Source organism: Myotis davidii, unplaced genomic scaffold (assembly GCF_000327345.1).
Source record: "Myotis davidii unplaced genomic scaffold, ASM32734v1 scaffold648, whole genome shotgun sequence".
NCBI lineage: Eukaryota > Metazoa > Chordata > Mammalia > Chiroptera > Vespertilionidae > Myotis > Myotis davidii.
Window position 1 is genome coordinate 1569777 of NW_006299603.1, and position 9332 is coordinate 1579108.

Consider the following 9332-nt stretch of genomic DNA (forward strand, 5'->3'; position numbering starts at 1 on the left):
GCTGGTGGGAGCCGGGCCTGCAGCCTGGGAACTCTCCCCGAGCCGGTGGGAAAGTTTGAGACGCACATACAGAGAAAAGGCTAAAGCTTTATCATGAAAATCAGTGACATCATGGGGGTGGGTGTCTGTAAATAAGTGGGGGGAGTCACCAGCCGCGTGGCTCCGTGCTCAAGGCCGACCTGTGGACCAGGAGGTCACGGCTCCATTCTGAGTCAGGGCACACACCCAGGTTACACCCAGGGCACATACCCAGTGGGGGGCCTGCAAGAGGCAGCCAATGGATGATGCGCTCTCATCATCGATGTTTCTAAGGAAGGCCTACTCTTGCATAAATTTCGTGCACCTGATTTCATATCTACATTAATAAAAGACAAAGATGCTAATTGACCATACCTTTGCTACACCCACCAGCCAATCAGGAGTGATTATGCAAATTAACCCCACAAAGATGGCGAGTTGATTTTCGTATGCAGGTGCCACTCTGCCCCAGCCATTGCGGCCTCTGGGCAGCGTGGGAAGGTGGAAAGGCAGCTCCTGCTGGCCAAGGTGGTGCTGGCAGCCAGGGGAAGGAAGGCCCATTCTTGCATGAATCTTCGTGCATCAGGCCTCTAAGTATTTACATAAATAAGTAAAAAGACCATCGGGAGCCCAGCAGCCTGGACCTGTGAGGACACCTGAGTGGTGAGGAAGGACATCTATAGACCAGTTGAAACCAACCACCCAAGGCCTTGGACGAGGAGGTGATGGTGGTGACCATCTCTACACCCCCACACACTCCCCCATCTGCATCCCCCACGTTCCTGTCAGTTACGCTCTGCACCCTTCTGAAGGGTACACGAAGGGGAAGGAGGTTCCCGTGCTGCTGAATTCAGCAGTTTTTAGGATGTTGGCAGTGTCCTCATTATTGCTCAGGGGTGGCCAGGCCTGTATCCCTGCCTCCTGCAGTGAGAAGGGGTGGAGTAGCCTTGGCCAACCAAACAGCCTGAGAATTCTGGAGTTTTCCCTAAGAAAAACGGAGGTGCTGTTTCCTGGAAAGGATATGGATGCAACACAGGTTGAATCATAAGGCCTCCACCAGTGCCTTAGCGACATCCTTCACAATGTCTCTCCACAATGTTTCTCCCTTCCACCTCTCACCCTCCAGCCCCACCATCACCAACGGTCTAGTAGTCACTAGTCTATGGCCCCGCCCTTTGAGACTGGATTTTGTTTACTTGCCTCCAGGAAGTACAGCCCCTCAACCATATTAGCCAGGCCCCTCCCTAAGCCCAGCACTCGCCAGTAAAGAGGCTCTGCTCTGGCCCCAAGCAGCTGGCCCCCTCCCCGCAGGGCAAGGAGTCCTTGGGCCGAGGTGCCCATGCTCAGACACCGAGAGCTGGTGTTCCTGCCCGGACAGCCTCGGGCCCTTAGGGCCTGCACGGATGGGGGTCTCCTTGCTCTGCTGCTTGCACGTGGCATGTTCTGGCGGCTCCTGTCTGACCTCTCGTGTCCCTCCTCCCTTGTCCTTACAAGGGTCTATCAAAGTGTGGGGTGCATCATGCCCCCTAGAATGAGAAATGATTATGGAGGTCCACCCTGAGGGGAGAAGGGAAGTCCCTCTAGCATGCTCTTCGGGCCCTCCTGAACTTGTCGAGGAGACAGTGGGCTCAGAAACACTTCTACCACGTCTCTGGCACTTCGCCATCTTTCTGTTAAGCAAAGTGCGATGAGGTCTCCACCCACAGCCTTAGCCAGCACCAGCGTCTCGGGGGGGGGGGGGGGGTGTGAATACCACCCAGCATTTGGGGGTGTAAGTACCTTTGTTTTATGGAGACCTTGTCTTTAGGTCAAGAGGTTTTGCATTTATGGTAGTGACACAAAAATACCTTTTAAAAATGGTGGTGACTGTTGTGGAATTGTGCACCTGAAACCTGTATAATTTTGTTAACCAGCATCACCACAATAAATTCAATAAAAAGGAAAAAAAACACGCAGGTAAAAATTGTGGTAAAAGACACATAACACAAAATTTACCATCTTCACCATTTTATAAGTGTACAAGCTCAGTGTCATTAAACACATTCACGTTGTTGTGCAGCCACATCACCACTATCCCCCCTACCCCCCGCCCCCAGAACTCTTTTCATCTTGTGAAACAAATACTCTATAACCACAACTTCCCACCCCCTCCCTTGGCCCCCCATTCTGTTTTTTGCTTCTGTGAATTTCACTACTTCAGGCTCCTCATATAAGTGGAATCACACAGTATTTGTCCCTCTGTGACTAACTTACTTCACTTAGCATGTCCTCCAGGTTCATCCATGTTGTGGTATGTAAGTTTTTTTCTTCTTTTTAAGGATGAGTGTATTCCGTTGTATGTATATACCACATTTTGTTTACCCATCTATCAGTGAATACTTGGCTGCTTCCACCTTTTGGCTATTGTGAATGCTATCAACATGGGTGTTCAAATATCTCTTTGAGATACTGTTTTAAATTTTTTGCATAAATACCTAGAAGTGGGAATACTAGAGCATATGGTAATTCTATGTTTAATTTTTTTTAAATATATATTTTATTGAGTTTTTTACAGAGAGGAAGGGAGAGGGATAGAGAGTTAGAAACATCGATGAGAGAGAAACATTGATCAGCTGCCTCCTGCACACCCCCTACTGGGGATGTGCCCGCAACCAAGGTACATGCCCTTGGCCGGAATCGAACCCAGGACCCTTCAGTCTGCAGGCCGATGCTCTATCCACTGAGCCACACCAGTTAGGGCTATGTTTAATTTTTTGAGAAACCACATTACCATTTTACATCCTCACCAACATAACACAATGGTTTCAATTTCTCCACATCCATGCCAATACTTTGGACAAAACTACCTTTTAAAAATACATATATATTTATTGATTTCAGAGAGAAAGGGAGAGAGAGATAGAAACATCAACGATGAGAGAGAATCATGGATCGGCTGCCTCCTGCACGCCCCCTCCTGGGAATCCAGCCAGCAACCTGGGCATGTGCTCTTGACCCGAATCCAATCAGGGATCCTTCAGTCCACGGGCTGATGCTCTATCCACTGAGCCAAACCGGCTAGGGCAAAACTACCTTTTAAAACATTTATTTGAGTGTAAAAACGTGAGTCACTTTAAAGCCTTAAGTAACTACAAGCACAGGTGGCACTTGGCTATGCAGACCTTGGGAAGGACACCTGGGAGGTCTGAATCAGCCCCTGCTGGCCTGGGCGTGAGCTGCCCACAGCCCTTCTCCCCGTGGGGCCATTTCTCCGACTCCACCACACACGAGTTGCCCCTGCCTCTGCTCCCAACTCCCAACTCCCAGCTCCTGAGAAATCCCGGTCTCTAGCTGAAATCCTCTTCTCTGCAGAGCGCTGGTGGGCCCAGCCGCCACCTCCCAGCTCCAGTCCTGGCAAGGGCTCCCTTCCTTCAGGAGTCGCTCTGCCTCCTCTGGGAGCAATGCTGACCTTCCCGGGGCCATGAAGACGGGGAGCCTCTGCGTAAAGCACACCATGGAACACTTGGGGGCTCCAGGGATCAGAGGCCAAGCCAGGCTCCCTCAAAGGTTTTCCAGAGTTTCACTCTTCCCCACTCCCTCCACTCTTGTTCCTTTTCTTTCTTAAATGGCACACGATCCCCTCTTGTCCTAGCAAAGACCCTATCTTATTATTTATGCGTTCCCCTTCTCACTGCCCTTCACTCCCATTCCTAACACACAGGCAACCATTCTAATGTACTTAAAGTGTATCTTTTGTGTTCTTGCAAAATGTGTACTGTTGTTTAGTGTACGTGTACTTCTTAATTATTAAACTGAATTGATTATAAATATCATTCTGTTTCTCACTCTCTTCACCCAGCACTATGTTGTGTGTTTTAAATAAAAATATTTTTCTTACATTTAATCATTAATCATATTTTTGTTGCCACCAAAGAGATCCAGGTGGAGAACAGGACCTGTTTTTGAATTTTACAGAAACAGAATTACACAATATGTATCCTTTGGTGTCTAGTTTCTTTTCCTTAATGTTATGTTTGTAAGATTCTTTCTTTCTTTCTTTTTTTTTTGCCTGTACTTGTTGGCTTTTTCTTTGTTGTATAGTATTCTAAAAATGATTTGTCCATATTCCTATTGATGGGCATTTGCATTGATTTCTAAATGGGGTGATTGTTAGAGAGCTGCTGTGAAGACTCTGTGCCCTTTGGTGGACTGGGCATGCCTCTCCGAGAGTGTGCCCTCCGAGTAGAATGGCTAACGTAGAGGCTGGCACCTTTTCACTGTGGGTGGGCACCAACACTGTCTTTTCAGGCTGTCTTCCCTTCACCCCTGTCTGAGTCTCTTTCCATGGTTCTACCCTGGGCTCTGTCCCGTGAAGGTCTTGACCCACATTGGCTGCCCCCACTGCTGCTGCTGCTCATGGTCACACCTCACCCCAGAGTGTGGCAGAGAGGGAAATGGTGGCGGAAGCTCAGTCTGGTCCCCATGGGGCAGGCTGTCCTGGAGAGGCTGCTCAGAGTGTCTTCCTCATGGACCTGAACGTCCTGTGAGAGGCGGCAGGTGACAGGCCCTAGAGAGACCGAGGCCACTCGAGAGACGTTTCCGAGTACTAGCCAACATGTCACACGCAGATCGGAGTTGCTGTGTCCTCCTCTGGGAGGGCCCAGTGACATGCCATGGCCCCCTCACATGGTGGCCTTTACAGAAGACAAGCCCCAGGTCTCCAGACTTGGTCACCTCTGAGTCCCCGGGGCCAACACACAGAAAGGGTATTCTGGGACGTGCAAAGAACATTATTTTAACAATTAAATGTCCATTTTACGTTGCCTTCTACTTTATGGCAAGTGATTTCACTTTTGATGGCTGTAATGTCACCAGTCTTTCAAAGGTGAGGTGCCTGAGAGGAAAATATTTAATAAGTAAAAGGCGGAACATAGACGTGGCAACATTGTAAAAGTGATGTGCAAAGGACCAGAGTAGGAAATGCTGACGGAGGACGAGCAGGGGTTTCAGAGACTGGGTTCAGATCAATGGTGCAAGCCATTTGTCAAAGTGACCTTTCTCTCTCTCGCTCTGACAGATGGAAACCAGAAGGCGGGTGCCTGGAAACTATAGCTCCCCATGACCCTGAGACTTGTCACTGGAGGACAGGGACTCTGCAGGGTCCAAATGGAGGCTGGGTGAGGGCTGCTTCACTGCCCGACAAGCCATCCGCCAAAGCAGGCCATCCTGAAAAGATGGCACTCGGGCCGGTCAGCGTCCCACACTCAGGCACAGGTACCCTGCTGCCAGCAGGGGCACAGCATAATGGCACCTTATGTAGAAAGATGCACAATCCACACCTTTCATTTCCTTAACAAAAAACTTCAAGCAAGAACAGCACAGGGAAGCACTGATAGCCACCACTTGGGTTCAAGCACGCTCAACATTTGATCCTAAGCGCTTTCCCTATTGATGGTATTCTGAAATGTTTTTCCTGGACTGTTCTCTGACCCGTGGGCTGTCCCTTACTCCCCGATCAAGACAATGGATAGTCATTTCATGAAATAATCCCATGCCCTCCCTCTTCACACGTTTCCAAACATCTAAACATGTCCTCCACCCCCTACTGTTTGCTTGAATGGGATCCAGTGAAGGTTCTGCATTGGTTCGATGTTGTCCGTTTCTATAAAATTCAGACTTTGAAGGCACAGCCCTGGCTCCAGCTGATGACAAGCAGTGGGTGGCCCTCCTGCAACTCTGAGCTTGTGTCCTGTCCCAGACTGCCCCACTCAGGCTTCATCAGAAGATGTGTTGAGTCCTGCAATTATCCTATATAATAAAAGCATAGGTGGTGTCACACCCTTGCACAACACCCTCCTGTCATCACAAGATGGCCACCACAAGATGGCCGGCAGGGGAGGGCCGTTTGGGGTTGACCAGGCCAGCAGGGGAGGGCCGTTGGGGTTGACAGGCCAGCAGGGGAGGGCCGTTGGGGGTGACCAGGCCAGCAGGGGAGGGCCATTGGGGGTGACCAGGCCAGCAGGGGAGGGCCGTTGGGGGTGACAAGGCCAGCAGGGGAGTGCCGTTGGGGGTGACCAAGCTAGCAGGGGAGGGCTATTAGGGGCAATCAGGCCGGCAGGGGAGCGGTTAGGGGGCAATCAGGCTGGCAGGCAGAAGTGGTTAGGGGCAATCAGGCAGACAGGCAGGCGAGTGGTTAGGAGCCGGCAGTCCCGGATTGTGAGAGGGATGTCCGACTGCCGATGCGGGATCAGGCCTAAACCAGCAGTTGGACATCCCCCAAGGGGTCCCAGATTGGAGAGGGCACAGGCTGGGCTGAGGGATACTTCCCACCCCCCAGTGCACAAATTTTGTGCACTGGGCCTCTAGTTTTGTCAATAACACAAATACAAGGGTGGGCGGAAGGTTTCCTAGGGGGAAGGGCACACCGTAAGGCTAGAGCCACAGTTGCTTAATGACTATCCACCTTATTAACTATAGACAAGAGGTTTCCTTGCAGACCCCAGGACACTGGAGGGTGTGTGGCAGGAAGAAAAAAGGGCTGTAAAAAGAAATACATTTTGAAAGCAGAGCAAGGACAGGACACGGTTTGACTTGGTTGCTGTCCTGGACCCTGCCCGGGAGTTTGCCTCAGGAACATTGACCACCCTCTGGTTCCAGGAACAGACTGAGTTGTTTGTAACATCACAGAAAATTAGCCCCCTTGTTCTCGAACTTTGAGCTCCTGAAGGCCGGACAGCAGACCCTTCCCTTTCCTGTCCCTGTTACACGTGCAGCCCAGCTCAAAGCTGCCCGTGGTTACCTTCTCCCTCGCCTGTATACAGTCAGCCAGCCGATAGGGAAAAAAGTGAGAGCAGAATTTCCAGGGTGACTGATACTGCCAGCACCGTTGGAATAAAGGTTCATATGTGATCCAACCCTGTCTCTGCTTAATTTGGCTCAAGTAGTGACAGGCGGCCTCAGACCCCTTTAGTGTCCTGTATCAGGTTTACAGTTGTGAGTATGCGAAACACAGGGTTTATTCTTATATTATTACTGGTGCACAGATTCATGCACTGGTGGGGTCCCTCGGCCTGGCCTGCACCCTCTCACAATCCAGGACCCCTCGGGGGATGTTGGACTGCCAGTTTCGGCCAGGTCCCCACAGACCAGGCCAAGGGACCATCCTCTGGTTCCATACAAGATCTTTGGTTAATCTCTTCCCACCCTCCCTGTCCCCCCTTCCCCCTGAGATTCATCAATCTGTCCCATGTTTCCATGCCTGTGCATTGAGCATCTGCCTCCTGGTGGTCAGTTCGCATCATAGCTACCGGTGGAATTGTGGAACAGTCGCTTAGGCTTTTATATGTATAGATTTATTCTTGTATTATATATTTTCCATATGAATAACTGTAAACCTAGTTTTGCTCACCACTGTATATTGTGTCATACTCTATTTTTGCTGTGTACACAGTTACTGTAACTTTCATCATTTTTAATATACCAGGAACTTCAAAAAATGGAAGTGGCCTAGGTTCCTCCCTCCTCCAAGAGGTCTGATAGAGGAAGGAAGTAGCTGCCCTTCCCCTGCCCTGTGGCCTGGCCTGAGGGGTGGGGTGGGAAAGGGGCACTGGCAGTCTCTAAACCCAGGGCTCACAGGCCATATCAGGGAGGGGGAGTGAAAAACCCTGTAGACAGAGGACTGGTGAGAGGCAAGATGACTCAGATTTGGAACTTGTCATGGTCCAGGGACCAGAATTCAATTCTCCCGAGGACCCTCAGCCATAGAAACTATGACACCCATTTTGCAAATGAGGGAACTGAAGCTCAGTGAAGTGAGCTCTTTGCCCTGAACTTGGCCCAGCTGGTGAGCAGTGAGTGGTGGTCCTAGGTGAGAGCCCAGCCCAGCTGGCTCCTGGACCCGCACTCATTTCACTCCCACCAGTGGGCGCCAGGCTGAGGATTCAGACCGTGCCTGGATTTTCTTCTTGGTACTAGGCACAGCCCAGGAAGCCAGAGGCTCTGTCCAGGAATTCAGGTGGGGCCTGGAGCTGATGCTGAGTGGACACAGGCTGCCGGGGTGGCTGCCTTTTAGCAGGATCGAAAGCATTGCCTAATCCTTTGTCAAGAAATGTTTGGTAAGAGTGATGAATGGCTGAGCAGAAAGAACTGAGAGGAGACACTGGCTAGGCTGAGCTGGCCTGGGCAGGACAGCCATCTTGTCTGACCGCTGGTCCTCAGGCTGACCTGGAGTGGTGCCTGGGGACCCCAAAGCCCCTCTGCCAGGGGCTTGGCTGTATCTGGAAGAGCCTTCTGTCCACAGGCAGGAAAGATATGTACAGAAAGAGACTCCTTTGGAAGCAAGTGAAGGCAAGACAGCCGGCCTCGGTTCAGAAAGGACAGCACCCACACAGCTCTAGGGACCCGGGCAGTGGACTCGCGGGGTGGCTTCATCAGGCACTGCTGTTGGCCTAAGTCAGCATTGCATCTCTCTAGGCGGAAAGCATCTGACCTGTCTAGTGAGTCAGGTGCACATGACTTGATCCTAGAAGCGCAGGGCACCTTGACTGTTGGCCTGTCATCGAGCAGCCAGTGCAGAAGGAATAGCCCCCAAGATGCGACAGCCCAGTGGGCACGGGAGACCACGCAGCTGTGTCTGCTGCCTGATCCCACATCCTGCCAGATGAATGCTATGGTTTCTTCCAGAAGTAGAGGTGGGGTTCCAAGCTGCTGTCCTCAGGCACGCCAGCGCTGGGGGACTGTGCTGCTTCAATTCATTTGTGGTTGGCCAGGAGGCTGATGTTAGAGGCCCAGCAGCTCCTCTGGCCAGCAGCGTGGGATTCAGGTGACGCAAGGCCATGCGAGCTGCCAGTCCAGAGCGGACACAGCCTTTGTGTGGCTTTCAGAACAACATTCAACACAGAAAAAGAAAACAAAACTCTGTGCACAAGGATGTTTATTGCAGCATTAGCTACAATAAATAAACTCATTGAAAATAAACTCACTTACATGTTAAGCAAATTTGAGGAGATTATGCAGGTAAGGAGTGCTTGGAATGTACTGTTAAGTGCAGAAGCAGAGTACAGAATAAAACCCTGGTTGTCACTATGTAGAATAAGTCTGCATGTGTGCACCAGGCCTGGAAAGAAATTAGCAAAACAAAAATAGTTTGGTTTACTGGGGGTATTATGGGTGATTCTTTTTACTTTTCTTTTTTTCCTATTTTCAAAATGTTGTGTTCTTTTGCCAAATAGAAAAAGGTGTCTTTAATGATCTATTAAAAGATCACTGAGGTCCCTATTAGAAGTGTGGGATTCTGGCAGGTGGAGCCAAGGGTAGAAGGATTGGAGTAATGTTGC